General features: G+C 33.3%; 1 protein-coding gene across 14 annotated transcripts in view; it reads left to right on the top strand.

Moving 5' to 3' along the window:
* The window catches only part of CLIP-190 (Cytoplasmic linker protein 190), a 136,677-nt gene that overhangs the window by 46,963 nt on the left and 65,501 nt on the right, over positions 1-24,213 (top strand). The gene's annotated exons all lie outside the window — the stretch shown is intronic.

The raw sequence follows: 24,213 nt of genomic DNA, 5'->3' as shown, positions 1-24,213 counted from the left end.
CATATTCTTCTTCATCTTTGATGAGATGTCAAAAAATAACATGTCGTTTAATGAGACCAGCGAATAGTTGTTATTAATATTTGTATACTCTAAATAGCACGTCATAGTCCGTTCTAAGTCAATAAATTTTCGGACGTTCATGTTTTTAGTTGCAGAATTGATTCACACTTCGTTGTTTCTTAGAAAAAATACGTAATAAATATTCCTGAAGTGTTTGTTTATCCGATTATACCTGCATTGTATTAGAGGTGACCTTTGGCGCTTGAAAATTATTACCAAAAAAAACAGATATTAAAATTTAAAAGTAAACACGTCAGACAAAATTGATTATTCGTTCTACTTACTTGATATAAATCTTATTTTATTTTTGACATCTCATCAAAGATGAAGAAGAATATGGAAGTCTGGGCATTTACGGGGCTGACGACCGTCATAGGCTGGTTTAAGTGATCACTTTACACACGTGTAATATTCACCAATTCTACCCATTATTGACAACCACCCTACTCAAATTCTTGGAAGTTCTGTATACATGAACCAATTTAGAAACCTTGTTCTTGAATCAATAGAACTTCACTAGAGACATCTATTGGTGAGATGTGAAGAAGCTTTTTATTAAGCAGAAACTCTTATATTAGTATGTGAGATCCGAATCCTGGATTATAATCACACACATGAGAAACGCCGGAAATTATAATCTAATCTATTCACAACATTTGTGTTCAATCTATCCTTGTTCACAAATCTGGGTTGTGAGGGAGGAAATTATATTACATACTGGGAGACGCCTGGAAACATGATTTTCAAATTTTTATGAAGCTTATAATTTGACCAGTAATTTTATTCGCAACATTTTAGGTGTGTCCAAATCCTTGTTGAATAAAATGGCTTTTTCCAATTTTTATTAGTTATTTTTACAATTTGACATCTCAACATAGACGAAAAAGAATGTGTAAGTTTGGGTATTTACTTTATAAAATGGGGTAAATTATTTTATAGTTATTTTTTACATTATTTTTTGACATCTCAACATGTATGGAAGTCTGGGCATTTAGAGAGCTTACGACCAAGCCAATGACGGTTGTAAGCCCTGTAAATGCCCAGACTTCCATATTCTTCTTCATGTATGTTGAGATGTCAAAAAATAATATAATATAGTTTCTTTAATTTCGTTAAATGTGCCACCGAAGTTTCAGTAAAAATCATTCAAGATATAATTATTTACAACATTTTGAGTGTGTCCAAATACTTGTTCACAAGGTTCTTTTCATCTCACCAGTAGGTGTCTCTAGTGAAGTTCTAGTGATTCAAGAACAGAGTTTCGAAATAGGTTCATATATATAGAATTTCCAAGAATTTGAGTAGGGGGGGTGTTCAATAATGGGTAGAATTGGTGAATGCCACACATGTGTAAAATGAATCACTTAGACCAGCCTATGACGATCGTCAGCCCCGTAAATGCCCAGACTTCCATATTCTTCTTCATCTTTGATGAGGTGTCGAAAAATAATACAATTATTTCTTTAATTTCTTTCGCAAGGTCAGTTGGATCATTTCCCCACCCCTTTCGAGGGTTTTGACAAAACAGGGCTGTATTTAATTCAGTGATGCAATCTTCTTCGTGCGATATGTTTCGTTTTCCCGCCATTTCGGTGCCTCGCTGTGCCAGTCACGGCGGAGTAGACTCGCCGTATTAATTGCAGTCTAAATGATCAAAATGGCCCTAATCCACGACCAGCCTATGAGCACGAAAAACTTATTTCAAACCACCATTTCCCACTTGTGGAAGTCCTCATCAAAACGTTACATTTCCATTATAAATAATTTTGAGTAATCAAGAATTCCAGCTTGTAAAATCGTTCCGTTTTGGTGCGATTTAATGATTTCATATTAAACTTTATAAAACTAAACAACTTTGTTTTAACCACTTTTTATTATAAGTACACTTTAACCTACCGTTGTCGACAAGTACCACAGTAGGTTTTTGTGTGTGTTCTCCACTTTACGTATGCGTGCGCGGTTTTATACTGTTTTTGGGTGATTCCATTGTAAATGCCCAGACTTCCGACTTCATCTCTGTTTAGATGTCAAAAATGAAAAAGTACTCCCTCCTAAGTAAGTGGAGAAACCCAGATTTGTAAACTAGTATTTGGACGTACTCAAAATGTTATTTGTTATTTATTCTCTCTGCCTACCCCTGCGGAGAATCGGCGTGACGGTTAGTTAGTTAGTTGGTTACAAATACAAAAAGAATGTAAACAATTTAGAGAACTTGGTTAACGTTTTGAGATTACATAATCTTATCATATTTTTATCGAATTCCATTGAATTACCGTTATATGATACATAGATAATTTTATAGCTGATTTGTGTTATGGATTATCGTGCTTGTCAACTAGCACTCAGTGGCGTGCGCAGAGATTTAATTAGGGCAGGCAATAGAGGTAGGTAGTAAGGTAAGCTAGGTACGACTTACTAGGGTTGGGCAGTTGAGGAAGGTAATAAGGTAAGCTGGTACCACTTAGTATGGTGTCCGCCTCCGTTGAGTAATGGTTAGCGTATTTAGCTACCGTGCTGGAAGTCCTGGGTTCGATTTCCAGGGGGGGGTGAAAATAAATAGTAGTGATATTACACTCTTATATTTATTTTTTACATCATATAAATACCTTTCTATTAAGGTAAGTTTATTACCCGTTAATTGGTTAAAAAAATAAATATATATTGAGACGCAGGAGTGATCGCCTCGCCCTCAAGTAAGTATTGATCAAGATAACACGTCACATCAATACGATGCAGTGCCCTATGCACCATCGGGTGTGTATAAGGGTTAAAAGTATTTTCAATATTATTCATATTTAAAGCATTTACTTTGTGGTTAGTCATTTTTACTTATTTATTATTTTACAAAAATGTTAATAATATTATTAGATAACCACTCACCGAGTTGTTATATATTCGGTGAATGCTCATAAACTAATGTTATTAACATTTTTTAAAACAAATTTATGAGGCGAATGTTAGCGGAAAAAGAAGCAGAGGAAGACCGAGAAAAACATGGCACGATCAGGTATGCCAAATACTTGAAAGTGGTCAGGTTAGGAGTCGTAACAATCGGCGGGTATGTATGAGGAGATGCATGAACGTGGAAGAGGCGAAGAATGTTTGCAAGGACAGAGTGGTGTGGCGCTCTATTCTCTCTGCCTACCTAAAGGGTTATAAGACTTGGTAAGGTAAGGTTACTGTACTGTACAAGTAATGGTTGCGTTTTTTTATGTCGCGCGGGTAAGTTAGGATAGGCACTGTTTTTCTGCCTATATGGAATGCACGCCCCTGCTCACACTCATAATCGTATCAACTACATAAAATAAAGGAATTTACATTCGATATGCCTTTGTCTTTACGACACCCAATTGTGTGCTTGATTTGAGGTATTACGTCACATAACTGCCTAATATTTATCTTGTGAACAACGATGTTTAAACGAGTGTGTAAATATTGCAGCAAAGAAAAAAAAATGTCAACTTTTATCTTTTTTTTTATTTGCTGTCAAAAATAGGTTATCTTTTCGCTTTGTATCTAGTTTACGAGCAGTTCGGCTGTCCAAACTCAAAACACAGTAAAGGACATTTTTTTGTAGTACGTTTTTTTGCATTTTTGGACTAAGTAGAATCTACTCAGTTACTCCAAAAATGCAAAAAAAACGTACTACAAAAAAAATGTCCCTTACTGTGTTTTGAGTTTGGACAGCCGAGTTGTATACCTCGTTGATGAATGAATGTCATTTATTGGTTATACTTTACTGTTACAGTAAAACCTCGATATAACGGACTATTTGGGGTGTCCGTTTAAGCCGAAAGTCCGTTATACAAAAATAGGTTCAAAATAAAACAAAAAACTTTTTTTACAAAATATGCACACTGTATTTAGATATGAATAAATGATACAAAACACAAACAAAATTATATTGATTGTTTATTTATAGATTTGGCGTTTAATTTGTAGAACTGCATTTTAATTTAACACATCATATTTTACACATACATTTAATATTCCCGATGAGTAATTTCCATTACTCATTTTGGGACATGGTATTAAGGTTAACAAGGCTGAAAAAGAAATTAGAAAAAACAGGGCAAAATGTAATATATAAAGCAATAAAAGGTACATTTAATAGGCATATTTTATAAAATATAAGGTAAGAAGCATGTTTAAAGGAAAAATATGAGAAAATCCGAATAACTAATCACTTATACAAATACTGTAGTGTAATGTAGTGTGTAATGTAACGCCTCCGTAGTGTAATGGTCAGCACGCTCGGCTACCGTTCTCGAGGTCCCGGGTTCGATTCCCAGGGGGGGTCAAATTAATAAAAGTGTTTTTTTACTCTTATATTTATTCAATATTACCCTGGACTGGTACCTGAAGCGGAGGGCTGATCACCTTTCCTTCGTGTGTTAACGATCAAGATAACACTGCGTTTATATGATGCAGTACCCTATGCACCATTGGGGTGCGGATAAGGGTTTAAAAAAAAATACAAATATCTTTCCATAAAGTATTTTTTCAGTTCATTCGTTTGGATCCCTGACTGGGATCTATTTTATGTATGTCAGGCAGCTGGTTAGTTTGGGTATAGGCAATATATTGCCCAATCTTACCCCAAACTTAGTTGTGTTTATCGGCTCCACATGTATTTTATTATATCCTTGTGTATTACAATGATGAATTTCTTTGTAGAAAAACAAGTGTTTTTCTTTTACAATTTCATAATGTCTTACCACAAAGTTAATGCCGAAACAATAAATAAAATATGAATTTAACATCAGGATGTTTTTGGTGTCGTAAGGGAAGGGTAATTAACTATAACCTAACTATGAATATTTCAATGTTTTAGAATTTAGTACATGAACCCTGATGATGATAAGGTTATTGTCGAAACCAGTTGAATATACAATAGTGTACCAATAAAAAGTGGTAAAAAGTGGTAATTATCGATAAAATAAAGAAAGGTGTGTTGAGATGGTTTGGACATGTGGAACGAATGAGTGGCGAAAGAACGGTAAAACAAATTTATGAGGCGAATGTTAGTGGGAAAAGAAGCAGAGGAAGACCGAGAAAAACATGGCACGATCAGGTATGCCAAACACTTGAAAGTGGTCAGGTTAGGAGTCGTAACAATCGGCGGGTATGTATGAGGAGATGCATGAACGTGGAAGAGGCGAAGAATGTTTGCAAGGACAGAGTGGTGTGGCGCTCTATTCTCTCTGCCTACCCCTGCGGGGAAGCGGCGTGATGGTTAGTTAGTTAGTTAGTTAGTTATAAAAAGTGGTTAAAACAAAGTTGTTTTATTTTTTAAAGTTTATAAAATGTGCCACAAAGTATCTGCGAAAAACGTTCAAGAAAATATGAATTTCTTTGTTAAAAATCGGTTTGGTGTTGCTGTAAGTCGTTTTAAACATTATTTGAAGCATTTTATTTGAGTCACTGCATTTCGTTTTCTTTGCGGGTTTTTCATAAGGTCATCATTTCACAAATCGCTCACTCCTTTCAAGAACGTCATAAATCAAAAATCGACAATTTTCAGTTGTACATGTTTTCGGAATGCCCAGAAAATGTACTATATCCCAGCAAAAGAGGCATATTTTTAAATTAATATTTACCCGCTCCAGGGCAGAAAGTGTTGTTTTTGCATTTTGAAGAAAAGGTATTGTTTAATTGTTTTTTCAAATATACTAAATATTTTTCAAATGGAGAAAAACCTTCAGCTTTTACCTAAAAAGATCTGTTGCACATTAAAAAGTTCAAAAAGTGGCTTCATATTTATGTGTAATATATTGTATTATAATATTTAACATTAAAAACGCTCTCCTGAAAAATCAAGTATTTTGATTTATGACGTTCTTGAAAGGAATGAGCGAAATGAGTAGTTTATCGATATCTTTTAAACACCTTTTTATGCGTTTCTTGCATGACTTGATACCGTTTCCTTTTACTAACTGACTCAAATGTCAAGTGCACGTGAGTGCTAGGACTGAACTTATGGCTGTATTACGTAGTTCCGTGGATGTCTGACCTTCTGTCGCTCTGCGCCTCGACATTCCTCGACTGCCATTCCTGAATATGGACGAAAAGCGTGTCATTTTTCTCCGGTCTTTGCGTGTGTCGTAATGCGTTACCGCGAACTTTGTGCGAATATGGGTTGTCCGCGATGAATTCCACCGCATTTCGTCGTTACAACTTAATTCATATGAATTGTTATGATTTCATAACAGATTCCAGTACGCACCATGTAGGTTACTAAAAAAAGGAACTGATGTGTCAGCTGATTCGATGAGACGTCGAGTCATGTTAAGATCAATCAATATGTTTATAAATATCAAATGATCAAGAGAGTCTTTGGTTTCTTTTCGTTTTTTTTTTTCAATATCTACATATTTACATTTTGACATCCCAACATAGATCAGGGGTTCCCAAAATGTGCGCCGTAGAAAGTAAAGAGGGGCGCCGTGAGTCGATCCTCTATCATTATCCGAAACCACAAATATTCTAGGGTACCTACCTATAAAGCAATAATTTCTATTTTGAGCGCTTGCATCTCTCTACCCAACTGCTATAATTGTAGGTACCTATTTCTTTCGACTATAATATTTATAGTCCGCCTCTGTAGTGTAATGGTCAGCACGCTCGGCTACCGTTCTGGAGGTCCCGGGTTCGATTCTCAGGGGGGTCAAATAAATAAAAGTGATTTTTTCACTGTAATATTTATTCAATATTACCCTGGACTGGTACCTGAAGCGGAGGGCTGATCACCTTTCCTTCGTGTGTAAACGATCAAGATAACACTGTGTTCATATGAAGCAGTGCCCTATGCACCATCGGGGTGCGGATAAGGGTTTTTTTTTTTAATAATATTTATATATATATAAATAGAAATATATATATATATATATATATATATATATATATATATATATATATATATATATATATATATATATATATATATATATATATATATATAGTTACTATATCTATTCCAAGTAGCTATATATATGTATACATATATACATTTATGTATATACAGTGAAACCTGTTAGATTGAACACCTTCTCTGAATGAACACCTTTCTACATTATATACATTGAACACACAAACATCCATTTTCTCACTAATTCACCTTTTCTGAATGAACACCTTTATACTTTGAACATTGAACATTAAGAATAGTATTAATCATTTTATTACACACTGTTAGCTTATCTAAAATTATTTAATGTTAGAATGAACATTAAATAATTTTAGATAAGCTAAATATTGGTAAATTCTTTGTCCCCTTTACTTTTTTTTATTTTTTCACCTTTGGTTATTGATAAAAAAGTATTATTTTTTGACATCTCATCAAAGATGAAGAAGAATATGGAAGTCTGGGCATTTACGGGGCTGACGACCGTCATCGGCTGGTTTAAGTGATCACTTTACACACGTGTAACATTCACCAATTCTACCCATTATTGACAACCACACTACTCAAATTCTTGGAAGTTCTTTATATATGAACCAATTTAGAAACCTTGTTCTTGAATCACTAGAACTTCACTAGAGACATCTATTGGTGAGATGTAAAGAAGCTTTTTACTAAGCAGAAACTCTTATATTAGTATGTGAGGTCCAAATCCTGGATTATAATCACACACATGAGAAACGCCAGAAAATACCATTTTCATTTTTAGTATTTAAGCTTATAATTTGACCAGATAATTTATTTACAACATTTTGAGTGTGTCCAAATACTTGTTACCAAAATCCATATTCTTCTTCATCTTTGATGAGATGTCAAAAAATAATATGAAAATAACTCCTGTAATTGTAGATAATCCAGATTTTGTGAACAAGTATTTGGACACACTCAAAATGTTGTAGATAAAAAAGTATATTCACAAAAAATCTACCTGGTAATATAGTCTGCCTACTTGGTTTACTTAGTTTGATTGTGTATACATATTATATCAAAACATTGATTACCTCGTTCTTGCATTCGCCTAGTTTGATATTCATACTCGGGATTATTGTTATCACGTGTTATTTAACAACCGCCATGACTTTAATTACATCTAATTTGCAATATAGCATTTATTTTACATTTATTCCTCGGTCTGAACTCTCGTATAATGGCGTTTTTGTACAAGATCGTTTGAATGAATATGAATACAAGGCCGAGTCAGTTATCAATGAATTAAAGATTAATTCTATAAAGTTGTTAGAGATTATTTTTCACATTTTTAATCGATGCTTTACTTGGAAAATACCACCATGTCTTAAAATCTATTGTGACACGTGTTTCGATGCATTCTGTATCATTTTTGAACACCGTGAAAAGGATGTGTAATGCACCGAAACACGTGTCACAATAGATTTTTAGATATAGTGGTATTTACAAAGTGAAACTTTAATTAAAAATGGATTTCTTTTAAATTCTTTCTCTCCTCCTTACCTTTCAAAAACTCTTTTCTTTTAAAAACCATTTAATTATTACGAAGAAATATTTTTTTCTATACAAAAACGGTGTTTTGAGAAAAAAATCAACTATGTAAAATGTTACCTGGATCTAGAAAAAAATCGCGATTTAACGTTTGTTGGACCTTAACGACTCAAAAGTTGAAATCATTGGTAGTTTAATATATCGTACGGTGATCCTTCCTCTCCTCTATAGTCAAATTATCTCATATTGCTCACTCCTTTCAACGACGTCATATATCAAAAAACTAGATTTTTCAGGAGATCGTTTTTAAAGCTTAAAAATATAAAACAATGTATTAAAAATAAATATCAAGCCACTAATTGAACTTTGTACTGTGCAACAGATCTTTTTTGGAAAACCCTGAATGTTTTTTCTCCATTTTAAAAATATTTAGTATATTTAAAAAAATAATTAAACAATACATTTTCTTCAAAATGCAAAAAACAACACTTTCTGTCGTGTAGCGGGTAAATGTTAAGTTAAAAATATGCCGCTTTTGCTGGGATATAGTACATTTTCTGGGCATTCTGAAAACATGCAAAACTGAAAATTAACGTTTTTTTTTCATATGACGATGTTGAAAGGAGTGAGTGATATCTGTTTTTATCCGTTCGAGGTCTACTGAATTATTTTTCCAATCGCTTTTTATATTGTTTGTATCCACATTGGTTCATTTGTATCGCGTATTGTCGTGGTTAGTAATTGTTTACTCATTGTGTCCCGATTGCATTTATTGGGAAGGCCTTGGACCCAGTTGCACGGGCCCGTCAGCGCCGATTCACGCCGGACAATGGCCAAAAATCTACATAAACTTGTATGTCATTAAATCCCATTTATCTGTCATATTGTTTTGTAAGTTACCAATACTCCTTTTGCGCAATTTGGCCACTGTGCCACTTGTCCGAATGTTCCAACCGCAGTGTATTGTAGCGACATATAACCTTTTCAACTCGCATAATCGTATTTATATATTTGGTGATTAATTTGTAGTCTTTTTTTTGTTGGGTAATATATCCAATATTAAACACGGTTATTGAATTGAATTCTACTTTTATTTACATATATTTGATAAAATGTCACGCGTTTCGTCTTATTAAGACATTATCAAACACACAAGTATTTGATATATCGCTCACTCCTTTCAAGAACGTCATAAATCAAATACTTGATTTTTCAGGAGAACGTTCTTAAAGTTTGAAAATATAACACAATGTATTGAAAATAAATATCAAGCAACAGATCTCTTTAGGTAAAACCTGAAGTTTTTTTCTCCATTTAAATTTTTTTTAGTATATTTAAAAAAAAATTAAACAATACCTTTTATTCAAAATGCAAAAACAACAATTTCTGCCCTGCAGCGGGTAAATTTTAAGTTAAAAATATGCCTCTTTTGCTGTGATATAGTTCATTTTCTAAGCATTCTGAAAAATGCAAAACTGAAAATTGACGATTTTTGAGTGAGCGATATATGTAAATAAAAGTAGAATTCCATCCAATAACCGTGTTTAATTTTGGATATATTACCCAACAAGTAATGGAATTCTACCAACTGTCTGCAGTTACAATAAATGATTTGTAGAACTCTATTTAATTTTTGCTGCATATGTAACAACAATTACTAAAGTACTAGAATTGTATTGCTATGTATATAAGGACCATCAGTTCATTTAATCTTCACATTAGTTTAAAAATACCATAACAAGGCGAAACAATTGTCACAAATTTTCGTTTTTATGTGTCTTAAACACTAAAATACAATTTACTAGACTCTAAAAATCTGTGTTTGTTTATAACTCATGATCGTAATTGATCTCTGATTTAGTCTCAGAGATATATTTTGTGGTAAATTTAGGAAGAATATAAAATAGTAAAAAGTTATGAAGTAAAACTAAGAAAGTAAGAAAACATAAAAATGAGATAAATGTATCAAACATATGTAGTGAAAATGAAACGCAATATATGTAAAAATAATGCAATAAGGAAATGTCAAATTGTAAAGAAAAGCATAAAACATATAAGTACCATACTTATGAAGTAAATGTAGTGAAAATCAGACATGAATACTGTATTTTTCTTGAAATAAATAAAAGTGCGATCGCTCGAGAGCTTTTTGCCAAGAGATTAGACAATACAAAAAATGGTTTGCCTAAGTTTTGTAAAGGTTATGTGGCGGGCAGTCTACCAAATGCATTGTTTGCATTGTATTCTGCGCTTTTTGGTTATGTTACAATCCTGCTCACATCGGGACCAAAGTAATTGGGAACCTTAAATCCCTATAGGGGAGAAACGAAAGGCTCCGACGCGTCGAGAGCTGCCTCCCTTCAAGGTCGACCAATTAGCTTAGCTTTTCGTTTCGGCGAAAACGGATAGTAATAATAAATATTAAGTATGGCAGTAAAAACGCGAGATGCTGTAATTATATAAGGTGGCGACATTTCAATGGAGCCATGTGTAGACTAAAGGCCAATTGTTAAGAGCAAAAACTGGTAACTTTAATAGTGGACAGGACTGGTGAGTCTACCAACGAGTTGACTCTGGCCAATGTCTGTACATGACGGATTCTTCAGTTCTTTGGGTACGTTGAGCGTGACAATGAGGATAGCCTGGAACGACTGGTTGTGATCGGGAAGAGAGGGAGTGGAAGATCCTCCACACGATGGACCGATCAAGTTAAGGCAGCAGCAGGCACCTCGGTGGTTGAAGCGTTACGTGCAGCGCAGTCAAGGGATAACTGGAGAAGAGTCATTGCTTCGACAAGGGTCACAACCTTCAGTAATAAGGACCAAGACGGAGAAGAGAAGATGAATTGGCAGAGTGGTAACATTGCACTAGTGTATAAAGTGATAGCTTAAACCAGCAAAATGCTATAATCGTAAACTGTGATATTCTCAAACTTTCGTCCTCTTTCGTATACTGAAAATACAAAATGATTGATGCTTCATCTCAGTTGAAACACTTACAATATATTCTATCCTTAGATTTCTCTCCTCTAGTGTTTGATATAAGCCTCTTCCGTATCCTTCCATTTCCTTCGTTCGGTTGCTTTTTAGGGCCAGTTTCTACTCCCCACAGCGGCTATGTCGTCGGACCATCTTTTTTGAGGTCTTCCGACGCCTATATATACACAGATATATAATCCATGCGGTGAAAAATCCGGTGTCTGATTACAACAACAAAATAAAATACAACAAAACAGCAATTATATAGTTGTTGTTGTTGTTTTATTGTATAAAATGCAGTTCCACCAAGAAATGTCAATAAAAACACTTGAATCTAACAACATCAAAGGCCGAATGTGTTTCGTTCATGGTCTCAGATTAAATTACACGCAGACAAATCCCGCATTTCATGAAATTTATTTCGTATGAATGGCCATACACAATGGAGATTGTACAATGTCGCAGGAGCTGCAACCAATGTCACGAAAAACATTTTCACTCATTAGATTCTTCCTTGAAGCCGAAACAGTGTCAAAGGTAATATCGGTAACGTGAGCTAGCCGAGCGTCATGTGTTATCCAGTGTGACATCATTCGCTCATTTGCATTTGTCGCGGGTCTCTTTGAAGGTTTCTGTTTTTATTTTTCGGCATTCAAATGTCTTTAATTCGTTTTTCTTGTGACTTTGATTGACCCCTTGGCCGATGAGTTTTATCGAAGATTTCATTTGGAGAAAGAGCGAATATTTTCGTTGTTATATTTATGATAATGATTTCATGCATTTTTGCAAGGCATTAATTATATTACAATATTTACTGTTTTTATTGAATGTTTTATCTTAGATAATTTTTAATACTTTTAAAGAGATCGTATAAAGACAAAGGTTTTTTATCTAGTATACACATACAGTATACACATTTTGTCAGCCTCCGTAGTGTAATGGTCAGCATGCTCGGCTACCGTTCTGGAGGTCCCGGGTTCGATTCCCAGGGGGGTTTAATAAATATAAGTGATTTTTTCACTCTAATATTTATTCAATATTACACTGGACTGGTACCTGAAGTGGAGGGCTGATCACCTTTCCTTCATGTGTAATCGATCGAGATAACACTGCGTTTATATAAAGCAGTGCCCTATGCACCATTGAGGTGCGGTAAGGGATTATTATTATACACATACTACCGCCGTTACTGCGGTGAAATCGTTTTTTTTAATAATGAAATAATGCATTATTGCAAGCCATTAAATAATAACAAGTTCCGGTTTTTATATTTTTATCAAATGTATAAACTAATAGATTCTTTAACTACTTTTCTAAAGAGATCTTAGAAACATAAAGATTTTCTATCTAGTATTTCTAGCCCATAACTGTCGTTGCTGCAGTAAAATCAGTTTAAGCTATTTCTTCGCTGGGGTGTCCGCACCAAGTAGGGGCAAATCCGCAAAGGCCTATTATTTGCCCGCATCAAATTCCGGCAAATCCGCAAAGGCCCATTTTTTGCCCGCATCAGGTACAGGCAAATCCGCAAAGGCCCATTTTTTACCCGCATCAGGTACAGGCAAATCCGCAAAAGCTTATTTTTTACCCGCATCAGGTACAGGCAAATCCGCAAAGGCCCATTTTTTCTCCAGATGTGTTATGGGCAAAGGGTTAAAAGTACCTTGATTTTTGGCCAAGTCACGCACAAGCAGTGGCGCCTAGTAGCTGTTTTTTGTGCATCGGTTCTAAAGTCAAGTAGCATCGCTTTTGCAGTTATCCAGCTCATTTTCTGAACCAGTTTTGTGTTATGGACTTCATTCTTCGGATGCTTTCTGTCTGGCAGCGGTGACACATCAATCATGAGAATGTGAAATTCACATTCTTCATATGAAGTCATTCACCAGTTGGACTTGAATTTAATATATGTATATAATTGACACTTCCAAGACGTGGATGACATTTCACTACATTTATAGCTCGCTATAACTACATTGGACTTTTCAACTCACCGCATTGAATTTACTTTATTTTTAAACTTAAAATGAAACAACTTTGTTCTAACCACTTTTTTATTATTAGTAGTACGTTTTAACCTACCGGTTTCGACAAGAATCTTGTCATCATAAGGGTTTATTACATTTTAAAACATTAAAATACTCATAATTAATTACATTCCCTTACCAAAAACTAAATCCTGAATGTTATTGTGCATTGCGTAGCAACTCCAAATAGCAACTAATGGAATCAACCAAAAAACAGTATGAAACACACCAGTGTATAAAGTGATCGCTTAAGCCAGCCAAATGCCAAGTTGATAGCCCTGGAATGCTCAGACCTTCCATCTTCTTTCATAAAAAAAGGAAGAATGATACATGTTTCATACCGAAACACCTTTAAACTTACGCAAGTTCCTTAAGAGAAATATACGAGATCGAAGATGTCGTCAGGTGGGTAAGGCAAGGAAGGAGACAATAGTATGCGCATGTGAGGAGAATGGAACCATCCAGACTCCCCCACATCGCACTGTACGGCCAACCCCATGGTAGACGAATCCCGGGCAGACCACCAAACAGATGGATCGACATCGCAAGAAGTTAATGCCTCTTAAAAACAGGCCACAAGGCCTACACCAAAAAGAAAAAAAAGTTACTTAATAGTATTTTTTTTCAAAGCTACCTCGTAATGTGGAAATGTCGACAGTATGTCAGCTTAAGATTATTTCATAAACAGTGTTTTTCACATGCCACATAATTTTGCAGAATTCACACGCCCAAAATGTTGTAATTTCGAGTTGTTTCATTTTACAGTTCTAGAAGAATTCTCTAAGCTTACCAAATTAATGTATTTGAAAAAAATACATTGAATTTCATTACAGCATTTCCGATTGATGGACGGACGAAATATTCACAGATTCATTTTGATCGTTCTGGGTATTTTAAATTATAACATCTCTTTAAAAGTAATTTTTTAATAAATTTATGATTAATTGTATTTATATTCTTAGATTTCTTTTATTAAAATATTTTCACACGGCATATCGACCGAAAATTTCCGGGTCAATGCATCTGATGACAATACAGAATTTCACCATAGATATTTATATTATAACAACTGTAAATTTATAATTTATTATTATTATTTTTACTTGTGTAACGTTCACCATTCTGCCCATTATTAAAAATCCGCATAGTGTATTTTTGGAAAATACATATTTGCACTGTTGGTGGATTCCCTTCGTATGTTGGTTTTATTATTTTTTTATTTAATTTTTTTTTTAAATTAAAATTTTGTAAAAATACAATGCTGAAATATTTTACCAAACTAACTAACTAACCATCACGCCGCTTACAGCAGGGGTATGCAGAGAGAATATAACGCCACACCACTCTATCCTTGCAAACATTTTCCGACTCTTCCACGTTCATGCATCTCCTCATACATAATAATAAAACCCTTATCCGCAACCCAATGGTGCATAGGGCACTGTGTCATATAAACGCAGTGTTATCTTGATCGTTTACACATGAAGGAAAGGTGATCAGTCCTCCGCTTCAGGTACCAGTCCATGGTAATATTGAATAAATATTACAGTGAAAAAATCACTTATCACTTAAAAAATCACTTAAATAAAAAGTGTATTTAAGCATGTAACTAGAAATTAAGATGGAATAAGACTGCCATTAAAAAAATAGAATTGAAAAATTGATTTTTGTATAAAGGCTTAAAAATGTATGATGAGATGCCTGAATGTATGAAGAATGAAAAGAATTTCAATGAATTTTATAAGAAATGTCATGTTTATTTTAATTACTAGTCTCGAAGTGTTTATTGCAATAGATTTATATTATCCACTGACACTTCATGATGGAATTGCATTTTTAATAAATTATTAGATTAAAAACAATATTTTTAGCTTTTACACTTTATTTTTATTTGACCAGCGACCGGGTTTCGTCGTTACCGACATCAGACATCAGTCACCAGTCTGATGATGTCGGTAACGACGAAACCCGGTCGCTGGTCAAATAAAAATAAAGTGGAAAAGCTAAAAATATTGGTTTTAATCTAAAAATATATGTTTATTGCAAATAAATACTTGGAAACTAGTTTCGTGCAAGCATCAACGGTTTAATTTTTGTCTAGAAATTAATACCTCAGGTCCATTTACACCCACCACGTTTATTGAACATCTGCATAATCCAGGGTCACCAGCTTACTCCATCAGCATCCGGTAGTTGGGTACCCACTACACGACTTAATGGTGACCCCTATTTTCCTATATTCATAGTACTCACTCATAGACACTCAGCCTGCAAGAGCATTTCATTTTAAGCTGTCCTGCATGCACAAACTTACCTTTTTGCTCCAAGCCGTTTGAAATCTGGTAGTCCCTCTGGTATATCGTGATATTGCGACTATGAATCTGGTCGTGCTTAGCGCTTAGATGACGTGGGAAGCTATGACAACATGTTGCGTTACATTGAAGGGCTAAGAAATCTAACCAATGCTAATTAGTATTCTTACATCATTGTATGACATTTTTGGAATAGCGGAATTCCTTGGAAATATCTCTTATTCTTTGTATGTTATATGACATATGAAGCTGAATAGTTCACTTACAAGTTTTAAAGGAATCAAACAATAAAATTTATGACGTATATGTATTTTTTTCATAAAAAAATTGGCAAGACTAACACGAATATAGACTCTTATATACCAAGGTGTGGAAAATGATCAGTAATAACTCTGTAGTACTTTGACTTTTGTTTATCATATTGTAAATAAGTATTAATAGGTAGTTTATGTATTAATTTTAAATCAAACACAGATTTTTTGAGTCTACTAAGTTGTATTTTATTAACAAAAACACATAAAAAATTATACTGTGACAATTGTTTCGCCTTGTTAGGGCATTATCAAACGAATGTGAAGATCAAATGGACTACGGTCCTTATGTAGCTATACAATTCTAAGTGACAGTTTTAACACGTGCAGCAATAATTTATGGGAGACAACAGTAGCTAATGGGGGATGTAGGTATGTACCCTTATATTTATTTTCTGGAAAAGGAAGAATTTATTGACATGGCCATATTTTAGAGAAATAATATTTTAAAGCTTAATACAATTGTTGGTAATATTATTTTTAAGAATTTATATATGTAGATGTAATTATTAGTTTATCAATAACGTTTGCAACGCTTGCATGATGCGTAGTAGACTCAAAAAATCTGTGTTTGATTTAAAATTAATACATAAATTAAAATGGAGTTCTACAAATTAAACGCCTAATCAATAAATAAATTAATAGGTAGCTCTAAGTGAGTGACTGGATACTAGGGGAGACAAATCTAGAAGCTATGTTGTTGTCACCAACGTGTCAGCAAAATACCCACATTCCTTACATGGACCATTTACAAAAAAAAAATACCATACGAGAAAATCTTGTTAAGAATTGTGAACAAATGTTATGAATTTAGGTATAACCGTGATGAGAGTAAAAAATATTTAGAAAAATAGATAATTCAATACGACAAAAAGAAGGTGCATTTAAGATACAATACGACAAGGTTTATCATTTTGATCTTTTCCAAAATCTCAATTTAGACCGTTTACAAAAAATAAGTACTATGAACATTAGTTTTATTTTACTTTATATTGATTCGATATTAACTTTGTGGAATGACATGTTGATTATTTTTTTAAAAATTAAACACTTGAATGAGTTTTGTTTATATATACGACTAGTTTTGAAAATTTACAGATGTTTTCATCTTCTGGTAAAAATTAAAACTAACGAACAAAAAATATATTTAGGGGTATGTATACATAGGAAAGTGGGGGGGGGGGTTAAAGAACAATATTTTTTGTAAAATGAAACATTGATAATAATGGTGACGTATTTTGAAACAGTATATTATTAATTAACGTTTTATCTGAATTTAAATTTTTATGTATTTCTAAATTTTCTAAATTATTTATGACATACTTACTGTGTAAATTATTAATGAAATATTCTATGGACCATAGTTATGTGCTTCAGACACAACTATGGTCCAAGTTTAATAAGAAATTTTAATATGTAACCTACATGCAGATCAACAACAAAATCAGATGTACATTTTTCCCAAAACTTCAATGTAGACCGTCTACAAAAAAATCAATTGATAACCGCTTTTAATCCATAGTTTTACTAGCAGAAATTACAATTCCAAATTACATGATTTTTTGTTTCGTAGAATTTCATGCTGAAAATCATTGATTGAGACGATTATCACTGGTTTATTTTACCGTGTTTTTATTTTATTTATTCGAGTAATGTCTGTTTTATTTCTTTTGAACTGGTTTTTGCGGTGCAACGATGATTTCTGTACTTCTTTCGTCAAATTTTGTCCTCGTTTCTTGATATATTTTTTTAAATTTAATTTTTACTTGGTAATTACCAGTTTTTCTTAAAATCTATTATGACACGTGTTTCGAAGCATTTCGCATCATTTTCCATCACAGCATGTGAAGCTATGTCCAAATTTTAGAGTTGTGTCCTTGGGATATTGAAGATTGAAGAGGGGCTAGGAGCTGTTTCTTTTTTTTAAATCAGTCGGAACATAGAGAATAGCGAGGAGGCTAAGGTGTTTAAAAATGATGCGGAATTTAAGAAATAGTTGTATTTTCTAAATAAAACTTAAATTAAAAATGGATAGATTTTACCACAAAGTGACTACCGAATGAATTAATGAAATTTAAACTGGTTAATAGGTTAAAAAAAGATTTGACCAAACAGTGACAGCCGAATCAATTCATGTTTTCTGACTCTTGTTTTCAATTTTCTGGAAGTCATACCAATGTATGAACTTCCACAGTCACAGTTTAATTTGTATATGCCAGCTGTCTTCTTGAATTCTGTCTTGAATTCTGCTCCAATTGTCCTGTCCACCATCTCAGCGCAGTCTCATTGTCCTGAACCTGTCACTTGTCCAATTTCAGCCAGCTGGGTTTATTTATAGGTTGGTTTCGTTATCGCGCTGCAAGGGCCGAGAACTGCCCGAGGACCTTGTAACCGGGTCAGACCGTTAAGGAATCGCGTGGTTAACATTACGTTTAATAACAAATGACAATTATGAATACATAATTTGTAATACATGTTGAGTACGTATCGCAAGGCTACTCGGAGGGCTCACGGTGAATATCTGATCGCGTTCAAGCGAGTGGTCTTACTGTGCCGTTATTATACCGCACAGAAGGTATCACAGACTTCAAATCTAATTGAATTATTACTTTTATTATACTTACTTACTTACTTATAACCCTATCCGCACCCAATGGTGCATAGGGCACTGAATCGAATTGACGCAGTGTTATCTTGATCAGAACGTATCAGACTTCAAATCTAATTGAATTATTACATTTATTATATTATATTATTATATTAAATAATTGATTTTCGCCCCCCCTGGGAATCGAACCCGGGACCTCTAGCACGGTAGCTAAACACGCTGACCATTACACCACGGAGGCGGACAAAATATATATTTATTATACTTAACCCTTCATAAAACTATAATTAACTTTATTCTTCATATTATTTTTTGACATCTCATCAAATATGATGAAGAGTCCGAGCATTTCGGGGCTGAGACCGTCATAGGCTTACTTTGTATTTAAATTTGTTTTACTACTTTAAACTAACTAACCAACTAATCATCACGCCGCTCCCCGCAGGGGTAGGCAGAGAGAATCGAACTCCACACCACTCTGCCTTTGCAAACATTCCCCATCGCCCCTTCCACTTTCATGCATCTCCTCATACATACCCGACAATTATAACGACTCCTGACCCGGCTGCTTTCAAGTATTTGACATACTTGATTGTGCCAAGTTTTCCTCGGTCTTCCGCTGCTTCTTTTCCCAACTGCATTCGCCTCATAAATTTGTTTAACCGTTCTTTCCTCACTCATACGTTCCACCATGTCCAGACCATCTCAACACACCTTTCTTAATTTTATCGATAATGCTTATCTCAGTCTTGCATTATTTTCTTATTTCATCATTCGTACATCTATCAAACATCGTTTTGCCACGCATTCGTCTGAGGGATCGCATTCCGGGATACTACTTTATCTTTTAAATGTTTTATTTTTATTTTGATTAAAATTAAATCATCAACGTTTATTTACGACTACATATCGTTAACCTTTAAATTCTGCTATATAATTAATTGAGTGCCAAATGATTTGCATCTTGTACCATCTAAAGGAGTCGGCTTGTCCAAATTGGCTTCTTGTACACGGGACACGCTATTTTGTTGGGTTGATTCATTTGAATATTCTTGTTTGTGCTGTTTTCAAACGTTATTTCACTTCGTTGGGTATTTTTCCTTTCCTTTTATTCAATAATAACTTACAATGATTAAAGAAAACACTTCGTTTTTTACCACTTGAGTTTTATTATAGACTACATGTTTCAGAAGTTAAACTTCCATCATTCAGGTCTGTATAATAACTAAAATATAAAATATAAAATTGTTCTATAAATAAGGAGAGGGGAAAGTAAGGGGAAGGGGTTAGTCAAGGGACGGAGTTTGAAAACAAAGGAAAAATGGAAAGCAATGGTGAAGAATTTTGAAACAATATATTATTTAATAAATTATTATTCGAATTCAGGTTTTTTTGGATTTCTAAATTTTTAAGATAATTCATAATTTGGTCTTTATATGGAACAAAGTGTAATAATTTTAATTTATGAGAGTTAAATGAGTGATTAGTATCTATTATATGATTTGCTCATTTCATTCTCATAAATTAAAATTATTACACCTTGTAAAGGTATTATAAAGGCCAAATTATGAATTATCTTGAAAATTTAGAAATCCAAAAAAACCTGAATTTTAATAATAATTTATTAAATAATATATTGTTTCAAAATTCTTCACCATTGCTTTCCATTTTTCCTTTCTTTTCAAACTCCGTCCCTTGACTAACCCCTTCCCCTTCCTTTCCCCTCTCCTTATTTATAGAACAATTTTATATTTTATATTTTAGTTATTATACAGACCTGAATGATGGAAGTTTAACTTCTGAAACATGTAGTCTATAATAAAACTCAAGTGGTAAAAAACGAAGAGTTTTCTTTAATCATTGTAACATGTCTTACCACAAAGTTAATGCCGAAACAATAAATACAATAATAACTGGTTTTTTAATTTGTTAAAATTCCAGTTTTAATTTTAGGCGATTAACATTTCTGACATTTTTCAACTGACGAATCGCATGTATTCTAGGTCCCTAACTGTACGCAAGCCAATATACGCTAATTGAGCTCTTCCTCATTTCTATCGATAGTTACATACAACAGCGAATTGCTATTATTTTACAAAAAAATATGCACTAAAACTTCAATTAAATCGTTTAATTTTATTCGCTCTTTTATATTATTTTCGCTCTTTATTATTTTTTAATTCTTTGCATTTACCCATGCAGTACTTTTTTGCGGCCTAGCATAAAGACCTCTCTAAAAGTAATCTATATAAATAAATAAATGTGTAAATATTTTGACATTTCGACATAGATGAAGAGAAATGTAGATATCTGGGTATTACAGACCTTGCAACCCGTCGTAAGCTGGTTTAAGTGATCACTTTACACACGTGTAACATTCACCAATTCTACCCATTATTGACAACCACACTACTCAAATTCTTGGAAGTTCTATATGTATGAACCAATTTGGAAACCTTGTTCTTGAATCACTAGAACTTCACTAGAGACATCTATTGGTGAGATGTAAAGAAGCTTTTTACTAAGCAGAAACTCTTATATTAGTATGTGAGGTCCGGATCTTCTTTACATCTCACCAATAGATCGGCTGTCCAAATTTAAAACACAGTAAGGGACATTTTTTTGTAGTAGTTTTTTTTTGCATTTATGGACTAAGTAGACTCTACTTAGTCCAAAAATGCAAAAAAAAACCTACTACAAAAAAATATCCCTTATTGTGTTTTAAAATTTGGACAGCCGAGATATCTCTAGTGAAGTTCTAGTGATTCAAGAACAAGGTTTCCAAATCGGTTCATACATATAGAACTTCCAAGAATTTGAGTAGTGTGATTGTCAATAATGGGTAGAATTGGTGAATGTTACACGTGTGTAAAGTGATCACTTAAATCAGCCTATGACGGTCGTCAGCCCCGTAATTGCCCAGACTTCCATATTCTTCTTCGTCTTTGATGAGATGTCAAAAAATAAGATGAAAATAACTCCTGCAATTGGAGATAATCCAGATTTTGTGAACAAGTTTCACTTTAAATATGCATAGAATTTACTCTTATAACTACGCTACCCATATCCCGGCAAGGTCACTTTAAACAAAATAAATAATTGTGTTTAAATAAATCGATATTATTTGTTATTGATATCCTCTGGTAATATATTTATGGTAAAGTTGGGAGGAGTATGAAGATTTATTTGAAATAAGCTCATCAATATTCCTGACATGATAATTAATTAACGAGAACCGAACATAAATTTGCACATCTAATAGCGAAATAAAATAATAATAATTATGGATGATTTACACAGCGCTTTTTTCGTAAAATACTACCTCAAGGGCGCCACACTGTGATTTAATTGGGAAAAGGAGATAGTGAAAATTATTAAGGTCCAGTATTCGATAAGTCGCAAGTTAATTTTCTCTGAATCTAAGTTACATTTTGCGTAATAGATTTTTCTCTTAAAACACCGTTTATGTGTTGAAAAAATAAGTTTTTCTTCGAAATAATTATATGGTTTTGAAAAGGAAAGAGTTATTAAAAGGTAAGGAGTTCAAAAAAATATATATGTAATAAAATACCTAGGTACCTACCTATACATTTTATTAAGTACTTACAAATAGTACCTACATAAAACAGTTCTACCACCAGATGTCGCATGCGTCGCACAGGATTAAACAAAACACATCCGATAGAAAAAATATGATATTCTGAACTGTCAGAATCAGATAGATAGATAGAAAAATATTATAAAGATAAATTAAGAATAAACTTTAATTATAAACTTTAATTACAAAGCAACACATTGTTTATTTTATTATTATACACCCACTTTACATATTATTTACACCCAATTTACGAAGAAAAATATTACCATGTTATATATATATATATATATATATATATATATATATATATATATATATATATATATATATATATATATATATTTTCCAATATATGCTCTAAAGAACAAAAAAATATCCAATACACATTGTTAATTTTATGAAAATTGTAAAATGTTTTTATTCTTAATTTTTTTCTCTTTTTGTGTGTATATTAGGTTTAAATCGTTAAAAACAATTTTAAAAATGTATTAAAAGATAACTCAAAATACTTGAAAGTGGTCAGGTTAGGAGTCGTAACAATCGGCGGGTATGTATGAGGAGATGCATGAACGTGGAAGAGGCGAAGAATGTTTGCAAAGTCAGAGTGGTGTGGCGTTCTATTCTCTCTGCCTACCCCTGCGGAGAAGCGGCGTGATGGTTAGTTAATTTTTTTTAGTTAGTTAAAAAAGAACTCCACCGACAAGACACACAAGGTGGCTTGGTGGGTCTCAATGGTCTGTTATAAAAATGTTCTGAACATGTAAAAATTGTGATTGAAATAAATGTTAATAAAATTAGTATATAACCACTATATATATAAAAAAAAAAAAATTTAATGTACGTTTAACCTCGGCTCGTAACGCATGTCTGTATTGAAAACTATAGTGCATGTTGGTCTTCGGGACGACCAAAAATCGCATGTGTTAGACATTTTGTGTAGTTTCGAGTGTGTAAATGGTGCTATGGTGGTGAAGGGTAGTATTGTTTGCATGCTGTGTTAGTGATTGTCCTGACGAAGAGACGGGTACGTCTCGAAACCGGTAGACGTAAAAATCTCGGTGAGTGGTTATATACTAATTTTATTAACATTTTTGTAAAAAAAAAATAAGTAAAAATGACTAACCACAAAGTAAATGCTTTAAATATTAATAATATTGAGAATATGAAATAAATGTACCTTCACATATAATAAATAAAAAAAAAATTCTTAAAAAATCTTTAAAAAAAACATGTACGACGAAAAAAGTTATCGTCACCAATATTAATTTTAAGTCAAAACTAAACCCTGCCTCGAATGTCAATCGAAAAAATCCAGTCTCCTGGGTTGGTTGTCGCCGAATGTCTGATTCGCTTAGCCAAATTAAAATTTCAACTGTCAAATGTCGCTAGTTCAATGCTGCACGAGGACAATTTGCATAATCGCAACAATGGCCCCATGCTCTGATCTCACTGACCTTGTCAAGGTGATAGCGTTCATTTGTTGTCATATTTTTTTGCAGAAAGTGACAGTCACAACATTGCGTTTTATTATTTATTATGCCGAATGCTTGTACGGCCTCTGTTGTGCCTGTGTAATTTATTCGATGCGTTTAAATACATATCTGATAGGCTTAAATTTAAATGCTTGCCAAAAATGGTACACAGTATGCTTATAAACACGTGTTCATGTTTTCCTGGCGTGACTTTAAGGCGCAGTATTCGATAAATCGCAACTAAATTTTCTTTAACCTGTCACAATAAAAAAATATATCGATTTTAAATCGGAAAAATATGGACATTCATAGCTAATCCCCTTAATTAATTATAAATGAAATAATTTTTTATTTATTTGCTGAAAACATTAAAAATTCATCTGGCAACGCTCACGGAACAAGCATAGGTCCACTCTTGTCGGGAGCCCAAAAGC

This window comes from Brachycentrus maculatus, unplaced genomic scaffold (assembly GCF_059751285.1).
Source record: "Brachycentrus maculatus isolate JH-2025_06_01 unplaced genomic scaffold, ASM5975128v1 h1tg000091l, whole genome shotgun sequence".
Lineage (NCBI taxonomy): Eukaryota > Metazoa > Arthropoda > Insecta > Trichoptera > Brachycentridae > Brachycentrus > Brachycentrus maculatus.
Note: the sequence above shows the minus strand (reverse complement) of the source record. Positions and strands in the feature narration are given on the sequence as shown.